We start from the raw sequence: 20,468 nt of genomic DNA, 5'->3' as shown, positions 1-20,468 counted from the left end.
TATGCCTGAATGACGACAAGACAGAGCTCATCATCCTGGGAACCCACTTTAACCTAAAGAAATTGGGCAATGAATATTAATCTTTTGTCTTTGACGGTAACATCATTAGGGTAGCTAATGAGGTGAAAACCCTTGGCTTTTACCTTGACTCGACTATGTCCTTTGACAAACAGGTGAAATCATTGGGCTCTACCACCGCTTACACCTGTAAGCTTATCAGGGCAGGCAGACCCTTCCACTCAAATGACAGTTGTATGATTGTGGCTAGAACTCTAATACTCTCTAGGCTAGATTACTGCAATGTGCTTTACAGTAGCCCCAACAAGGCCATTATCCAAAGATTACAAATACTCCAAGATAATGCCTCAAGAGCAGCACTAGGTTTGAATAAAAGAGAACATATCTCTGTTACCAGACGCCAATACAAATGGCTTCCCACGCATAACTAAATTCTCCTAAAAATTGCCTCCCTGACCCATAAAGCTCGAAATAATGCTTCCCCCAGCTATTTTGTAAACAGACTACACAGAAGAACATCCAGCAGACCCTCAAGAGTTAGTAACATCAATTGCCTTACGGTACCTAGATTCCGACTCACCAAGATCGGCGGCAACAGCTTTCCAGTGAAAGCATCCAAACTATGAAACTCCCTGCCACACCATTTGAGAGCAGACCAACCATACCTACAATTCAGAAATAACTACATCAATATGCTTAAATTAACTGACCACTAGCTTGTGCTCCTGCACTAGCCTCACCTAGGATGCCTTAAACTAGCCCATATCACTCTGCAACACTGAGTCTGCGCCCTATTATCCTTCCTGTCTATAACCTGACGTAACCTGTATACCTGTATATATATCCCACTGGGAACTTTCCTGTAAATATATATATATATATATATACACACATATATATATATATATATATATTTATATATATATATATATATATATATATCCTGACCTGCAACTATGTAACCTTGTAAGTTTTGCATTTTCTTTCTGCTGCGCCCTGTTACCCCTGGGTTTGGTGTGCATTAGAAATAAATAAACAAACAAACAAACACACGTACCGCGGTCTGTGTGGCCAAGAGGATTTGATGCGGTTCTCCCCAGAGAGGCCAGGTTGGAGTCGGTGATCTGGGCCCTCGTATTTTACTGGGAGGGCTGCTCGCACCTGTTGATGAATCAAATACAAGTTTTGAGTTAACTGGTCACAGTAGTCAGAAAGAAGTAGATAGTCAACATTTTTCAACTGTTTGGGTTTTGGAATGTTACATATATTGGCTATTCTCCTCATAACAATCTCATAGGGGGAGAGCTCTGTCTTTGATTGAGCGGTCGTCCGCATTGATAATAAGGCTATTGGTAAGGCGTCAGGCCATTTCAAATTACTATGTGCACAGACCTTTACTATCTTATTCTTCAATATTCCATTATGGCGTTCTACAAGTCTGGCACCCTGAGCGTGCCTGGCCGAATGGAACCGTTTATCAATCTGTAATCCCGCGCATGCTTGCAGGATGACAGTAGCGATAAAATGTGGACCATTATCCGACCAAATGACTCTCGGAAAACCAAACATAGGAAAATATTCCTTCAGCATGGTTTTCACCATTGACATTGCTGTAGCATCTTTTAAAGGAAAAGCCTGAACCCATTTACTGAAGGTACAGATGACAACTAAAACATATTTATAATTTTGGCAAGGCTCCATCTCAATAAAATCAAAATGTATTACCTCAAAAGGCATGGAGGGGGGACCAAAACTACCCTTTGGTGTCGGTGTTCCTTTCCCAATATTATGCTGCAAGCATATCATGCAACTTTGGACAAATCGATCAGTAGTTTTCTGAATATTAATATTGTATCAGACAGGATCTAATAGTTTGAAAATCTTTTTGGCACATATGTGTGTTGGACCATGAACCATTGTCACTATAGCAGTAACATAGGCATTGGGTAGCATCCATCTTTGCTTTTCACTATCTACCCAACAACCCTCATCATCCAAACCCGCTGAACCCTCAGCCCACTGCTTAATTTCATCTGGATTAGCATCAGCCTGAATTTCTTTTATGCAACCAATTCCTTCATCTATCATACAAGTATCAGTGACCCTTTTTGTTGGATCTAACACATACATTTTTTAATGCAAATCAGTGGCAGTCTGTTTGGCTATTCTGTATTCTGTCAGAAAAGGTGTTTCCTCTTCCTACATCATCCGTCACTTTCTGGTGAGCGGCACACTTCATCGTTGCTAACTGTGTAGGAAGCGCAAGTGCTGAAAGTAACCAAACTATTAAGGTGACATGCTGAATCTTTGTTCCATGCTAGGTCAAGAAACCTCTCTCAGCCCATAGTCGACCAAAGTTGTGCACTACTCCGAACAAATATTGGCTGTCTATGAATATATTTAGACTAAGCCCTTCAGATATTTCTCAAGCTCTAGTCAATGCAATAATCTCTGCGGCCTGCGCAGAGTTATGCGGAATTTGCTTGGTTTCCACAATAGTGCTTAATGTGGTGATTGCGTAAGCAGCATTGGATGTACCATCTGGGAGTTTAAAGCAGGAGCCATCACAAAATAGCTCCCTTTGCGTATTCTTTAGAAGTGTATCACTTAGATCAATTCTGCCCTTAGTTTCTTGTTCTGTGGTATAGAGGCAGTCATGTGACATTTTGTTACTACAATCAGTTTCTTGCAGAAGAGGCAATAGTGGGGTGGATTTAATGAGCCACATCTCTTAATTTGAATATGCGGAGCAAATAGAATTAGCTCGTACCTTGTTAGTCATGCTGATGTGAGATGTTGCATCTGCGTTCTTTTTAATAGAACGTCTACGGGGTTGGGTACCATCACAGTTAAAGAATGACCTTCTTTGTTACTAGGCAGGGGGGAATCAATCTCAGCCATAGGCTGGGGCCTCGGCCATGGCCAGTAAGCCTCTGGGCATCATTCTGAGTTGGGTGGTAAGGGTTAACGTCACCGGTAAGGAGACCGGTGCCGTTAAACCCTTACCGCCCAATTCCGAGGTCCCTTAGTGGGACCTGCAAAGGACATGTGGTCTGACCACACGTTCTTTATGGGACCCGTTAAGGGACCTTGGAGCTAATAACGGGCCCGCAATTTGCGGGCCCGTTATTAGCGCCTTCCCATTGAGCCCTATGGGGGCTCACATTGGAATGGGGAATGGCATTTGGAATGGGGATTTACCGGGTCCGCCTAGGTCGGAATGTCCCGGTAACTCCCCATTCCACCAGACCGGACCCGGGTTTGGAGGCAGCCATGGCGCTAATAGCGCCATGGCTGCCTCCAAACCAGGAATAAGGCCCTCTGTCAATATAGACAGTGGCCAAAGCTGCTGGTTAGTTAATAAGCAGGGGTGAATTGGCTTTGGCCGAAAGCTGTGGCTTGTTAGTTAATACGTAGGGGGGATCAGGCTTGGCCATAGGCCGGCGTCAGTGGCCATGGCCGAAGGGCATGGCCAGGGGCCTCTCTCTTTTTATTAGACACTTTAATTTAATAGTAGGCTGCACCACATAACCAAAACATCAATTCAATAAATTACATCAATGTTCATGGCCAATGATTATTTTTGATTAGGCACAAGCCTTAGATGGAATACCAGGTAGTACACTTAGATTTATTTCTCCCCACCCTCTCCACATCCAAGCTCTTTCTGATGTCAATTCATTTGTTACTTGATGTGACTTCCATCACAGTAAAGCAAAATGTGCCATTTAGCTTGGTGATCAGGGGATAACGTTCTGTGTAATCAATAAAAGGTACCTATACATTCACATCATTTGGATATTGTCCCGTACTTATAACAGTGATTTTTCCAGATGTCAGAATGTCCAAAATGCCCCTTCTCCCAACATCTGCAGGATTGGTCCCTCAGGATTCTTCCAGTTATGTGCAACAGTGGATTTGGTGAGATGTCCAGACATAGCATAGGCACCCTCTCCAGTGTCTCCAAGGAGCACCACCAGTGGATCCATAGGCAATTCTATTCCGTTTTTTGATTGAATATGCAAGAAATACATTGGCCTCAGACATGTCCACCACAAGTGTGTTAGGGTGCCATACCTCCTGCATCCTATTCGGCATGTGGGGTGGGAGGGGGTGCAAGATGGGTTTATTTTATAAAAAACAGCTACATATGAAACAAAAATTATTTGCTATCAGTGCATCTAGACGAAGCTTGTATGCATGACCAGATATGGTGCCATTACTCCACATATGTATTTGTTTCAAAGTCCAGTTCCGATTTGACCATTTATAAGGTAATTTCTCATTGGGATCAAAGTGATCGTGCATTAAGGGGTACAGTTCGCCTGGATTATCTTTGTGGGTAAGCAATCCAGTGTTGCATTTGCGAATAATGGAATCTGTATTTCTCATCTAAATGAGATTTTATTTTACATTCTGTAAAAGTTAGCAGAGATCCATCTTCTTAGAATTGTTTCAAGTTCATTCTTCAGTCTCCCAGTTTTCCACCTTTTGAATTCCCTCTTCGACGTACCAGGTTGAACTCAGAATTATTCAATAATGACGATAGAGGGCCCTGGCCCAGGGGTAAGTACCCAGTCTTTTGGTTGCTTTATTCCAGAAGTAAATTGTATTTCTAGTGGATTTCCGTAAAGTGATCTACTTGGGGTAAGATTTTCATTTCACAAAGGGGATTTGGGAGAGAGGATGGGGACAGTGCCTGTTCTATTTGTCTCCATTCAGTAAAAGAAAAGTCACATCCTCTTGGCAATAAATGGAAATTTGTCCTGCTGAATTATATCTGTAAATGTCTGGGACTTCCAGACCTCCATACTTCATGTTTCTCAATAATACTTTTTTTGGATTCCGTCTTTTTAACCTTCTCAAATAAAAATGAAGATCTTATTTTTCAAGGCGTGAATGGTCAATTCCGAGATGCTCATTGAGAGGGCTAGGAATAAATACAGGAATTCAGGTATTACGTTTATTTTGGTTGCTGTAATCCAGCCTACCCATGAGATGTCTTTATTACTCCATCTGTTGATAGTCTTGGTTAATTCTTTAATTGACGAGGGAAGTTAAGCAGGTTAAGTTTATTGAGGGTGGATGGAATCAAGACAGCCAGTCCATCACTTCATCATTCTATTTCATGGGGCATATATTGGTCAGCTGTGGTTTAATGCCCTGTGGCACAGAAACATTTAGAACCTTGGATTTTGGGTAATTGATACTAAATCCCAAACTGAGATTATAATTCTGATGTTCTTGTATCAAGGTTGCCAGGGAGATAGTTTCATCTGTCAGAGTTAACATTAAGTTATTGGGGTAAAGAGATAGTTTGTATTCTGACCCAGCTTTATTTACCCCCTTAATCACAGTATTTCCCCTAAACCTTGCTGCAAGAGGTTGAATAGACAATGTGAAGGTCAGGGGTGACAGACGAATACCCTGTCTGGGCCTGTTTGTAATGTATATCCTCTGGGCAAATTACCAATGAATACTGATCCTTGCTGTTGGCATATGGTAATTAGCAAGGATCACACCCATGAAGGTAGGAACAAAATAAAAGGCCTTGAATTAATTACATGAGTAGATTTATATAATTCCAACCAAACTTATCAAAGGCCTTATGGACAACCAGAAATATCACCCTCATATACATACCATCATTCTTTGCAAACTCACTGAAATCAAGGGTTTTTCTGATATTATCGTTGGTATTCCTTTCGGTGAAGAAACCGGAATGGTCTGCGTCAAACGAAGATGGCAAAACCATCATTAGTCCATTAGCTAGTATTTTGGAACAAATCTTCGCATCAGTGTTCATAATTCTACGGAGACTATGTAACTCACAGTAGGTGGGATCCTCATTAGGTTTCATTGTTAAGGTGGTAGTCGACTCTTCATAGATGAGTTTATCGATCCAGTGGAGAGGAATACATGAAATGCTTTTGTCAAAGATAGCACCAGTTGTGATTGAAAGGTCTTATCAAATAAAGCTTTAACATTTTCCAGGTGTTTTATCCTTTAGGATTTTAATAACTTTTCAAGTCTCCTCTTCCTCAATAGGAGGTTCCATTTTGTGATTAGTTGTGTCAGACAGATGGGGCAATGTTGCGTACGTCATATGTTGCATCTGTTCTTCTGGGTTTAGTTGTGTGTTTGTCATAAGGCTTGCGTAATAATGCTGAATCAGTTCAATAATTTTTTCATCCTCATAGTATAGTGTTCCTGTGCTGTCCCGTTGGTCAGAAATATTCTTAAATATGTAGTACAATTTCTCAGTTTTGAGGATAGCTTGAGGGGTCCTTTCAGCTCAATGGGCCTAGGGTTTGGCTCTAGCAATCCTCAAATTTTTCAATGCTTTCAGCGATCCTATTTTTTTATGTTTGTCTTCTTTAATTTTTACCTTGCCTTCGAACTGGGTCCTGGGTAAAACCTGAGCCTTTGTATCTGTTGTTTATAATTTCCCCATGGGCTACAGGCTTCATGGCATTCCAAATCAGTTCTATCAAGTAATCATGGGGTTGGCTGTCTTTCAAATAGTCATTCATAATGGTTCCAGTGTCTTGGCATATGGCTAAATCTTTCAAGATTGGATCATATAACCTCTAAGGAGGTCTGTTTGGTGGGGATAACTGCATTACAGTTAATGCCATTTCACTGTGGCATGGTCAGAGAGAACTCAGGACCTGATGTGTTTTAGGTATATATTATATTAGGGAAGAAGACACTAGCAATAGATCTATTCCAGAAAATCCCCCGTGTATGTGGGAGAAGTGAGTATAATCTTTCATGTCATCATCCAAAACTATAACGCCCCGTTCCCCTACTAATCTAGCTATGTGATTGCATTTTTGAGTCAAACCTATTAGGTGGTCAAGTTTTGTCTAAGTCTAGATTGGGAACTAGGTTAAAATAACCACTGATCATCACCTGACCCTTTGCAAATATGGTGATATGTGGTAGGATTCTCGAGAGGAACTGGCCCTATTTGTCATTTGATGCGCAAAGGAAAATCAACATGAACTGGTAATCTATAAACTCCCTTTAACACAAATATATCTCCTTTGAGGGTTGTGCTGGCTACTTGTCCTCACCAATGGGATATCTTTAGTGAGTAGAATCACTAACTCTCTTTTCTTCTCACCCCAAATGCAAAGAATTGCCTCTCTCGCTCCATCACTGCTACTGTAGGAGGTGTTTGTAAACCATACCTTTCTACCTTGTCTCACTTCAGTATCCTCTGTAGTATCACTCATCACCTGTGTGGGTTTATAATCTTCCTCGACATAGGGAAAAACCTTTTCATGTGCAAAACTTGCTAAATCCTTCTTGAAACGTTTGCTGCGTTCGTTAGTAGTATACACATTGAGCTCATTTATCTCCTTATTAATATCATCCACTCTTTTCTTGAAGGATTCTAATGGCATAAACTGTTTAAAGTTCTCATATTCTGCCAAATCATGTTGAATTGTCTTTATTACTTCCCTAGAATTGTCTATGAAAACAATAACCCTGTCACATCCTCTCTTATTTGCAATGTAGCTCCATTTCAGTTTGAATTGTTGATTGTCAAGCAATAGTCATGACTCATTTCGTACCAATAGATCTTGTGGTAAGGCCTTACTTCTAAGGTATTGTAGCCTGATGACACCATTCAATTCTGTCCTAATCAGAAATTTTGTTTAACAAGGGTTACTTCATCCCAGTCACATAGATTTCTAGAAAGTGATGTTCCTTCTATATCGGACAATATTGAAGTTGAGGCTTAAAGTTCTAGGACATATGGATCCGAGAACACTATATATATTTCTTCCGGTCACTAACTGCAATACTAAGATGGTTATCTATATGGTAATCTGCTCTTGTGGACTTAGATAAGTGACAAGACAGAGAAGGCAGTAAAAACAAGGAAGATTGAACTGAAAAGTTGTTTATGAAAGCATGTCCTCACGGCCCCACTTGTCAAGCATTTTGATGACAAGCAACATCAGCCTGAAGACTTAAACTGGGTTGCCCTACAACATATAATGGGACTTTCACTAGAAAAGGGTAGGAAACTCTTCAGATCAGAATAAAAATGTATATTTAGGACAAGGAGTCACATGGAAGGGTTGAATGAGGAATTTGTATGGGATAGCTGATTAATAGATAATTATTTTATGTTTCCCTGTGAATATAAAAGTCTGTGATATTGGCCATCTATTTCTTTGATAAAACCAAATTAATTAGCCTAGTCATTCCTTGTGTCCTGACCATTCTTTTTGAAAAGAAATTAATTTATGGAATCTGTAACCCACTTTCGGTCACATCTAAAATCTTTTATTGTGTGTACTTAACTCAAAAATACGGCTGGGTATATGGGTATTTCTATCACATTGGGTAGACCTTGATAAATGGATCTTTTGAATAATGTTGGTTACCCTTGTTTCTGGTTTAAAGCTGCCATCCATGTAATGAATTTGGCAAGTTTTTCGATCTAAACCAGAAGCATGAAAAACAGATACAGTTCCTTTGTTCTTTTTGCTACATAGGTGGCTACTGTGAGAAACCACAGGGTGTGTCACCCATTAGTTCCCAGGGATCTCTCTCCCACGTGGCCAGGGCACGTCTATCACCATTGGATCCAGACCCTGGCGGTTGACCAGTGTGGGAGGATCACTTGGATGAGAGCTCTCCAGTGAGTGGGGGTGAGGCAGCCGATGGTAAGGCACATTATTCCCCCCTTTTTTGGTTATCTAACCCATCCTATTTTTTAGGATTCTCTGAGGTCCCAACCCCCCCTTTTTACTCAAACACTGGGCCGAGGTATGAGGGTGACTGAGAGTAACAACACAAACACTCATACATCACACTGGACATGTCCCGCTAATCGAGTCAGGCAAAGTCAGGCACTTGACTTTAAGTGCATACACCTGATACCCCTTAGTTCTCCTCACACGAATGAAAAGCCGAACCTAGAGACACACTCTGAGCAAAGTGGAACACAAGTACGAGCAGAACCTCCGGGGTGAAGGCAAACCTACTGGAGCAGAACGACGGACCAAGGGACGAGAGCAGCTGGTCGAAAACCCCAAGAGTTCCCTACTAGAGGTCGTTGCTTCCACCAGGCCACGAAAGACACATGGAGAAGGCCAGATCCCATACCTGGAAGGCTGCATTGTTTTTCAAGGATGCCAGCAACCCTCCCTGGTGAATGGCAGAGTTGGGGATGTGAGGCCAAACCTGTGGTACTAACCTTTATCGGTGAATTGGAAAATGTAAAACCAAGAAAGAAAAGCACACAGCCCGTGACTTGGAAAGAGACCTGAGAGAACGGTGTGTGTGAAAGAAAGTTGGAAGTGGCAACATTATATCACAAGTGAAGACTGCATGCGTGTGGATGAGACGTGAATAAAGGCAGACCTGTGAATGAACTTTGAAGTAAGGAGAGCTGTGAAATCAGCGATAGTGAGTAATGGAGTGGTCTGGCGAAAGGAAGTAGCCCACTCAAAAGTCTCTGTGAAAGGCGCATTATTTGTGACGATAAAGTGAATGAACTGCAAAAGCGAAGTGAGCAAAATTAACTCCTAGAGAAGGGGAGAGTGAAAGTTGAATCTTGAACTTTCAGTCAAAGTGTTCCTGTGGAGGTCTGTAAAGAAAGCCACGCATATTCAGAGGTCTTTGACATTCAAAAGCAGTCTGAGCCAATTTAGGGAGACCCAAAGTATTTGTTGAACTTTGTTCTGTAGAGGTCTGAGCCTGACAGAGGGGGACTTACGTGAACATTATTTGGAACTGTTTATTGTGCAGAAAACCCAAGCCAGAGTTTGTCATCCTGCCTACAGAGACCGCCGTACTGCCTGCAGTCTAACATGGGGAGGAGATCTGATTCAGCCACATTTATTCTGTTGAGCACTGATTTTTCCTTTACATACATATCCCCTTTATACACATTTTGTACAAGAGAAGGGGCAGGCATTAGGTTTTGTTAGCATAAGCCATTTTGATTAGGCAGCTTCGACCGGGACTGTTTTGTTTATCATTTGATGGTCGAGATTACTCCCATCTTAGTTATGGTACAGAGTAGGAGTTTTTCCAATCCCAGAAACTTCAATAAAGGTTTTTACAAATTGTACCTATTGTGTCAGTGTCATACTTGTGATGACATGCCTCCCCTACATAACACTTTGAAAAGAACTGCAAGACCCATGGATTTTGTAGTTCGTTAATTAACAGTGATATTGCGGCTCATACCGCATCAATTAAATCCATATATGGAAGACATGGTCAAGCCACAATAATGCCCATTTACCCGGGCAGCACGGAGAGAGAAGGATCATTGCAAAAAGTGGATTTACAGGTCAGCTATATAAAACTAAGAAAGTGAATGAATTCGGCACCCCAATTGTGTTGGCAATGGGTGATATTAACCTTCAGATATAGCCCTTGGTGGGTCTTGCAGGTCTGTGGGATGATTAGGATTGTGCTTGGGGAATACCCCTGCTAGAGTGTGTTAATCCACCAAGAACAAACCAGCATCCGCTTGAGGCAGCTCGCCTACTTTATGATGCCAACGTACATGCTTGCAATGGCTCTTTTTACGAAACCAGTGAGGAAGATTAAGCAGGTTGCTTTGATGAACGAGGGGTGGTTTGATGAGGACTGTAAACCTGCTAAAAACAACTTATTGATATATTTAAGAACCTTGAGGACCCAGTATAAAGATGTCATCCAGACAAAGAAAGTTGATTTTGCTAACAATAAATGGGACAATCTATTGTCTGCCTGTAAAGTGATCGACTCGATTGGTTTTCGGAGACTGGTTGCTGAGAAAGACTTGAATGCTTCTGATACTATGAAATGTCAGATACCACCAGATATATGGCACTCCCAATAACTGCTGACATTGTCTCTTTATTTTATTTACCTTTTGGCTTAGACAATGCTTATTGGAGTTTGGCTAAACAATTGCCTCTTCGTCACACTGGGGATAAAGGTTACAATGTTTATGCACTATTGTTCTCTCTATACCTAGGCAGTGTTAGTCATACTCTTTGTGAGGTTGTGCCCCCTCTTTACTTTGGCAATGATGGTTATAGTTTGTCCTCAGTACTGTCCCTTTTACTTAGGCAATGTGGGTTCCTAACTTGGTTCAATATTTGCCCCCTCCTTGCCTTGGCAATAGTAGTTAGTAAGCTTTCTTCTTTTGCCTTCCTTCAAAGTGAGTACAACAGCAATGCAACTTTCTTACATCAGTTCGGTATTCAAAATCCATGTTAGCAGTCAGTGGTCGATTATGGAGCATCCTGGGGTTACCTAGGAACTGATAACTCACCAGTTTCTCTCCACATGTCCGCTCCATCCGGTGCAACTGCACTTCTGCTTCTTTTCTTGTTTCCTGAACCTCCAGCAGCTGTGGTCCTATTCCCACAGCCTGCACCCTTTGAGAAAGGAGCCTACCTTGCTCCTTGTGCACTACGGTGTTCGCCTGCTACCAGGACAAGGCACGAAACAATGAGAGCTTCTCTCTCATAGGGGACAGCTTACAAAAACACTGCTTCCCGCTGCACGACATCTGCACTAATGGGTTCTCTGCCTCTGTTTATTAAATACACCTTTAGGGAAAGATTTTAGAGGAGGAAATAGATGGTCCTTAACTTCATAGCTGAAACCTAAGTGAGAATGATAATGTACAGAAGCCCATGTTTTAAGGCTCTGCTTTTTTTATATATTACTCCCATGTTGATCATAACAGTTCTTACTATTACCAAAGTGTGTAGTTTTGAAAAGGGAATTCTCACTTTGACAAGCCATAAGATATTCTGGTATCATGGAAATCTCTCCCTCTGAGGAAGAAAAATACTGTGTCTCTCCAGACTGAGCCCTCATTCTCCATTGGGACCTTTCTCCTCCCAGGTGATCCACCCAGCTAATACCACCCCCAGGGTTAGGATCAGGTATCAGCTACCTTACCGTGGGCACCTGGGAGGAGACTCTAGGTAGGGTCTTTGTGAGGACTCTGCAAGATTCATCACAACTGGTTGTTTATATCTAAGCACAAAGCAAGCTCCTGGTTTTGAAACGTATTTGGATGTGATCAACCCAGGGTTTGCACATGCACTTTATATTCAGCTGCGCACCAATACCCTGAAAGTGGCCTCTTTTACAGCTAAATGGAAGCCTTCTAACAACTCTAAGTGCACGGTTGTTGGTGCTGCGGGAGAGACACTGAAGTGCTCTTTGATATTATGTGAAGGTTTTTGTGATCTGAGAAACAGGTATCTTCTGCCATTACGACTGAAAAACATTAGCACTACACGATTAGCCTTGGACCTTTGTAAGGAGACTAGCAACCTGAATGTTCTTGTCTCGAAATACCTACAACGGGTGTGGTTGAGAAGGTCCAAGTGAATGTAATCTAGTGATGTTCGATTTGATTTGTTGTGTTTTCTTGTTTAATCATTTTTTTTTACTTTTCTTAACACCTTTGTCCCTTCACCGATGGGGTTAGAGTTGTTATTGCGTGGGGGTTTATATTTTGTCAAGATTTTAATTTAGTCTGTTTGTTGCTTGCTCTCTATGATTATGCTGGTTCTCCAAATTCTGGGACTTTGGCATGACTCCAGGTTTATTTAATGTTTTATGTTTGAAATTGATATGGTTATATGGCTGTAATTTGTATCAATCTTGGCAGCCTGATTTTAATTTTAATGTACCATTATTTCATCTTTTAATGTTTTGTAAATGTTATGCTTTTGTGGCAATTGCTGAATAAAGCTATGTAATAACAACAAATCCAAATATGGAAGATGTGGTCAGGCCACAATCATTGCCATTTACCAGGGCAGCACGGAGAGTGATGGATCATTGCAACAAGTGGATTCTCAGGTCAGCTATATAAAAATAAGAAAGTGAATGAATTTTGATTAGAATAATGATGGTTTGGGCACTCTGGTATATGTATCTCTGACCTCTGTTACTTGTTTTGTCAGTAATGAAATAAATATTTAAATATGATACTTGAGACCACTAGCACTGTTTGTTACCAGGTAACAATAAATATTTGGATTCTTTCAAGAAAGGAGAACTTTCTCATGTATCGTCCACTGGTTAATAAGGTAAGATCATGTTCAGATGAGGATATACTGACATTTAAGATTTCACAGGCAACCATTGTGTTAGCAAGCTTCCTTTTTAAGCATATGTTTCAGAACACCGTAAAATGAAGCTACTTGGAAAGGTTAACAGAGTTACAACTTACCCTGGGATTTTAATCATTACACAAAAAGTAATAATACATTGACTGACTCTTTCAAAATATATTAAGTTCGTCATTGTTATTTTTCAGCTACCTTCACCTTCTGTAAATGTTTTGGGAACCATGCTCCAAAGAGAATTAGAAAGTAAGAAAAACTCCATACAGCTCAAAAGATTGAGTGTATAAAAGGATCACATATTACCCCATGATGAAAGTCCAGCGCAGTGGAGGCCCATAAAAGGATGTTAATGTGGGCACATTGGGGACAGTCAGTCTGAATTACACAGACTTAAATATAATAATATCTAGTGGTGTATGAATGGGGCTGTTAGATGTATATCATTGTAGTCTCTGAGCATGACTGTGCTGTTTCTTCTAAATTGAATATCAATATTTTTGGATGATTTATTCTTGTAAAATAATACATATTTTTCTCTATATATATGTGAAGAATATGTTGGTCATTTTCAGATATGTTGTGAGTTTCGTATATGTGAAATAGGTTTGAACTGTTTTGCAAGCTGAAGGTAATGGGGTCTGACTTATAAACCCATAGCTGTTTGTTTCTTTATTTAGTCTGAGAGAGTTAGAACAGAATGGTGATGTAGTGAGTTATTTGTTTGTTTATGAAGGAAAGGTAGTGTATTTCTATTGGATGGTTTGAATGCTAAACAGTTTTTCTTTTAGCAGACATATTATGAAACTGGCCTGCACAATATGTATTGGATGGCGAGATGATCGGAGAAGCTATTTTGCGGATTTGTCCTATTTTTTTGTTTGCTTTTAAGATTTTGAACTGGTGTCCTTATGAATCATGGGTGACCTTCTGACTTGGCTGCAGTGAACTTGGCAAGTGTCAGGTTCCACTGTCTGTGTGTGATTTTGAATCTGTGTAAATTGACAGCAACCACAATTGAGAGAGAGAGAGCTATTTCTTTTCAGGATCTGTCAATCAAAAACAGAGTGAGTAAATCATTTTTGCACAAAATTTTGTTTGGGATGTACTTTAGGAATGTGTTTTAGTAGTTTATATTTTTCAGGTTTTACCTGGTTTGTCTATTGAGATCAAGATACAAGAAAAAACTGAGATGAGCAAGAGGGATTAAAAGATAAGAGAACTCAATTTGGGAGATGTGGTTAATAAAAGTACATATAGATGAAAGCCGTGTTTGTTTATATTGTGCTTTGTTTTCATTAGAGATGTGTTTTACGTGATCTGCAGACTTGGTTCCCGATTCAGCGTGTTTCTCTGCAGTGTTCTCGAACTTCGTATTCGTGTAGTGAAAGCTTAACATTTTTTAAGGATGTTCTTATTTTTTATTTGATTTAAGGAATGTGTGTGGGGTATAGCAGGAATAGATGAGTGGTGTTAGTTTTGGGAAAAGGTGTACTGTGGGTAGAGAGAAAGCCACACTATCTTGCGCATTTTCTGAATTCGAAGCGGGAGTATGCGAGGTAGATCTAGTCTAGATTTGTGATGAGTGAGTAGTGAAAAGAGTCAATATGGTCAAATGTGTACAATATGTTTATGTTGTATTAAATTAAATAATTATTCATTTCAATCAGTGTTTTGTTTATGTTTTTTTGTTTCATAATCATTTTGGAATCTTGAATTTCAACGGGGTGCCAAGTGCTGTTTTGATTTGAGATGTTAAGTGAAAAAGTGCAAATTTTTCTTCAGATATATCATAGATTTTTTGAAAGGGAATGCAATCATCTACATTTTTGGAGTTGTTACATTTTCCCTTCATACAAAATAAAGTTAATGAAGGTTAACATCAAGTTTTCAATTCATTTGCAGTATACATAGACATGCGCACAGAAAGTTAATAAAATCGAGAATTGCATCAATATCCATCCCACGCTTCTTTGTCTCAGTACTATATTGAAATTCTGTAACATTTTGTGTTACTTGATTTGAGAAGGGAATTCGTGCTGTAGATCTTGATTCGTAATGTGTGACTAATAAAAATAGTTGCACTTAGAATCCTCTCCGGTATTAGGTGCGCTATAAAAGAACAATTATAATTATATCATAAAGTGTGTATGTGATTTAGTTGTGGTAAGCAAACGGCTTACACTGTGTGAGAGTGTTTGTTTTTGTGTTGATATTGATTTTGAGACATAAAGAAGTACTGAGATAAGTAGGAGGGGGTAAGGGTATGTGATTTAGATTCCCATTGAGCGTTTGAAGTAAAGCAACAAAAGTTTGCCGTTTTATGCTCATGTGTTAAGTGTTAAGTGCGCTGGGTATTTAACATTGTTTTATATGATTTCTATCCTGAATTTAGATCTTCAACCGTTGGATGTAGATGTTCAGCGTCTCTTTTCAACTGCAATCAACATTCAAAGTATTCACTCAATGTAAAATTCTTAACATTTTCAAGATAAGCATTGCAAGGGCATGAAGTAAAGTTTGGAGGAAAAAAACATGTTCAGGAATAACATGAGCAGAGGTTTGCAAATGTTTTACGTTTGCATGTTGTTTCATTTGTAGGGAATCTATAAAAAGAGAATGTTTGCCCCGAAAGACATAAATTATGAGGTGTGGCTAATGTCAGTCTCCTACTACCAGGGCAGAACAAGAATGTAAAGTACAATTAAAGGAGAAAGACTGAGTATCAAAGTCGAGTGTTCATAAATTACCTGCATTTCTATGAATCAAATACTGTATTTCTTAATAGTAGACTTAATCATGAATCAAAATTAAAGTAAAAATACAAGAGTAGGGTAAATGCATCACATTAAAATCTTTCATGGCGGATAAACAAAAATACAAATAAATACATAACAACTCCATTATGGATCTATTAAACAATACATTTCATGAAACACTGACTCACTTGGTTTACATTTGTCAAGCAAATGTTATTCGTACTAGGCCTCGATGTTCTTTGGAATGATCCCACTATATTTGGTGCATCATCCAAAAATATATTAAAGAATTCTTTTAAAGATTAGGTTTTAAAAGATAAGCTCGAAATATGCTATTCTTGCCATTTGTCATCAAAATATATGTCAGTAATTATGCTATTGTGCATGGAACCGAACCTTGACTTCCCTTGCCCTAGAGGTGTGAAATCCCTATACATGAAATTTCGTCTAAGCATGTTGCCGCTTGCAACCTTTACAGGCCACTGGGAGATGGGCACTGCAACACAATGCTCCTCATGTAAAGATGAATTGCATCTACTATCTACATGCCCTTTGCATGAAGGTGCCAGATGCAAGTGGCTTAAGCCGATTCTTAACTCGTACTGCATTCAAACTTAACAAGCAAGCAACAAAACACGTACACAATTTACAAATCGACAACATTTCTTTTTTGTGTAAGACATGTACAACGTTGTTTATAAAGAGCAAACTGACATAAAATGTTTCTGTCCTGATCGCTATAAAGACATGGCCATTCCTGTGGTGTATCAATAATAGTCCAAATGATGTGCTTCTGTGTCATCTTCTAACATGGCAGACTCTTTTGCATATGATAGTCCTATCCCTTACTTACCATATTCTGACAAATGATGGGTTAAAGGATCATATGATGATACATAGCCTCCTTGGGGTATTCTTAAAGTTGTGATGCATCCTGTATACAATCAGGAAACAAATGACTAATTAGCTTTATACTACACTCTGACTTAAATCAATGTGGTAACACACCTCAATGCAAAAATGAAAACAAAGAAGTACCTGAATAATTACTGATGGTTACTTCTTAAAATGACTAATTCTCATTACTTTGAATGTGATGATTCCCACACAGGAAAGCAGTCCATAACTTCTATACAAATGACACAAACAAAGTTTTGGGGAATTCTAGAAAATAGGAAATCTAATTGTGAAACTTCGAGAAAACGTCCAAAGTTCCTAAAAAAGGTTGCAAAACAGCACAGACGTGTTTTACCTTAGATCCAAAATCAATGTGTCTTTCCAAGGTGCATCTCTCGTTTCTAGTCAGCACACCCAAGAGGTGTGATAGCCCCTTCTGGATTGTTACAGGAATCAGGTTATTAAACCACAACAGGGAAACTAAAAAGCTGTAAATGAAATGCAAAACATAAAGAAAAAGGGCTAAAGGGCTCGCTTTCACAACAGATGTCCGCAAACACTAATCAACCACTACCCTAATGCCATAACAGATATATAAGAACGGCCCAAATACCTCTCATGCCACACTGACAAGTCTTGCCATCCATGCAACAGTCACCGGCGAAATTGTTGTTTGCAAGGGGCTGTAGCACCAAAATGGCCCCTTTTTATAGGTGGCCTCATTGAACGCAACGTTATGACATCATGAGCACATGATGTGGCCATGTAAAAATGGCTCGACCTGTCGTGAATAAGGAGAAATATTCCTGTAAATGATTGAACAGATGGGAGTTATTCTCCAACAACTCAGTCCTCAACCTTGACATGTATACAGTTAATAGATGATTAGAACATGGCCTGGCTTTCATGGTGACAGCTTGTGCCACTCCACACCCTCATTGAGCCCTGCAATGTGGCTTTTAGTGTTAAAAATGAACGTTTATTCCAGGTGAAGTACCTTTTTATTAATGAGCTCCTGATTACAGCTGGTTATGTTTGTCAAGATAGCTCATCGAATGTCTTTTTGACATGTTGAATGACAATGCTCTAGTATCCAATCTCATGCTTGATTTTGTACATTTGACAATGCAGGAGGTGCGGAAGGCAGAGTTTGAGGAACTGTTTGGTGGAAAATATGTGCTTGCTTTTGTTGGTCTCCTGCAGCTGGCTCCTGTCAAGGATCAGCCTGTTTTTAAGACCCTGCATAGTAAAGATACACTAATGTGTATTGGCAGTATAGGAAATGTGAACATCTGGGTATATTATTTTTTACTTTATTGTTTATAGTGCAAATCTAGCTCAAGAGCAACAAAGCGCTTCACAACAAGATTTGTGCCAGAGTCGGGCTCAGCATTTTATACAGTAACACAGTACTGTTGGTGGAGGGAGAGAAGGATTTTTATTCCTCCGGAAGGTATTGTTGAAAGAGCCATGTTTTGAGTGTTTTGAGGAACTGTAGGAAGGTAGGGGCATTTCAAGCCTCTATATATTTCCAATATCGTGTACTGTCAACATGAGACAACCTTTGTGTACTGCAGATCTGCAGATTTTGAGTATGCAGATATCTTAAAAGATATCTGTGTGGGAGTGCTGAATGATAGTGCATGCAAGGCCTTACAAAGTAGACTCATTTGTGACATATATCACAAAGGATGCACTGCTTCATGGGTTATGCTGGATTTGCAAGAAAGGAAAATACAATGTGTTGGCTTGTTGCTTGTTTGCTTGCTATCTACTATTGCATAATGTGATTGATTTAATTCTGTAATGAGGACAAGCGAGCATGAAGATATTTTAGAAATAAAATATGTAGATGTTCTGGAAGTCCAAGTAATGCCATTAGAATTAAATAGGAAAGCAAAGTCACGTCTGGTTGACTTGGAAAAGTCAATTTCATGGACGTTAGTATTAGAATCAAGTTTACAATTTTATGTCAAATTCCAAGTTGTGTTGAGGCGTAACTTGAATGTAGATATTGGACTCATTAATGGGGCAATGGGAAGAGTAGTTGGTTTTGTGCCTTATTCCCAGAGTACTTCTGTACAGATTATTTTTGTTCAGTTCGACCACATTAAAGACCGCAGTTGTTAGGGAGCATCTCTGCACAGTTTCAACTTTTTAAAGACATGTATTTCCAAAGGGCACAGCATTCCCTGTGCTCTGCATATGCCATCACAGTGCGCAAATCTCAAGGTTTCAGTTTATATGTGCTGCTGGCAAATGTTGGGTGTGCTGTCTTTAAGGAAGGCATGTTTTATGGGGTATTGTCTTGAGTAAGAGGTTTGCTAGGATTATATTTAATAGCCTTTGAGGGGGTCTAAAGTTGCTGCTGACGTCTAATGTGTTATGTAATATAACTGTCTATATTTACAGTATACTCCTTACCTGGGTGCACTGCCAGTTCAGTGAGTTCTAGCTTTCAAAGAAAGAGGACAGATGTTGTTACTGAAAGACAAAGGGATGACATTTAAAAGGCTGATTTGGCCCTCAGTAACACAGCAGGAGTTGAGTGCTATTCCAATTCAACTTTGGCTCTGCTGTTTGTTACTGGAAAGTGTAAACTCCCATGCAGACAATACTCTCTGTTGTGAAGTAACCACTTTCCGACGCTGATTAAGGCAACTCTAGAGGATATGGATTGTGCATCTTCAATTTGTCATATGGTTTCACCTGAAAGTGAACGTTCATCTTTTTCTGAAACCTCTGAACAAGATGCACATGAGTTTCTCATGTCAATCTTTGAGGTTCTACAATATTAACATGTTCCTGTTGACTCTTTTGTTGGTTTGTCATTTGAGCGGTTGTATGTTTGTTCTGGTTGTCATCATCAAATTGTGTACTGTGAACCCCTTGAGCGGTTTGTCTACCTTTCAGTACCAGCCCGAGATAGTGTTTCATTCTGTGACCTGGTTAGCAACGCTTACCAGGACATGGTCTTTAGAAAATATACTACTATTGGTCTGTGGTGGTTATTACTATTCTACTTTTGCAAAATGTGCTGTTTTGAAAGTATTTGATACTTTTGTTGCAGTGATATAACGATGGCTTTACAAACGTTAATACACACATTTTGAAGTTCATACACAGTTAGGTTTCTATATCACAAAAAACATTTGAAACTGTTGGAATTATATTCCACGATGCAGTAAGCATTCACAGTGACCATTGTAACAGCTGGCTGCAACGAGAAACTAAGTGGCTTGTCTGCAATGATGCTTTGGTTTCTTTGAAGACTAGATTGCCTAGCTATATTAAGAGTCCTGATTTAATTTTATTGAAACCAAAATGTACAGTGCAGTTTGAGTTTTAAATAAAGATGGCATTATTAATCTCAATGAACATTGATTTCGACAGTGACCAGTTTTAAATGTATTTGTTTACATTGTAATGTAATTATATAGTCATGCATAAGTATATGATAATGTATGCTTAAGAAGTGTAATTACATTAAAAAGTGTGTGGAACCTGAGGGCGTCCTCACTTCTTTTCCCCCGGTATCATCCTCTCAGGTGGCCAGGGAAAGGCCATCCCTTTTGAATCCTGACCCTGTGGGTGGATATGCGAGGGAGGATCACCTGGGTGGAGGGAACTTGGGGAGTGGGGAGAGGATGTCCTTTGGTGAGATATGGTATCCCCA

Source organism: Ambystoma mexicanum, chromosome 6p, assembly GCF_040938575.1.
Source record: "Ambystoma mexicanum isolate Mex_15411 chromosome 6p, UKY_AmexF1_1, whole genome shotgun sequence".
Lineage (NCBI taxonomy): Eukaryota > Metazoa > Chordata > Amphibia > Caudata > Ambystomatidae > Ambystoma > Ambystoma mexicanum.
The sequence above is the reverse complement of the archived record's forward strand: the minus strand, read 5'-3'. Positions refer to the sequence as shown.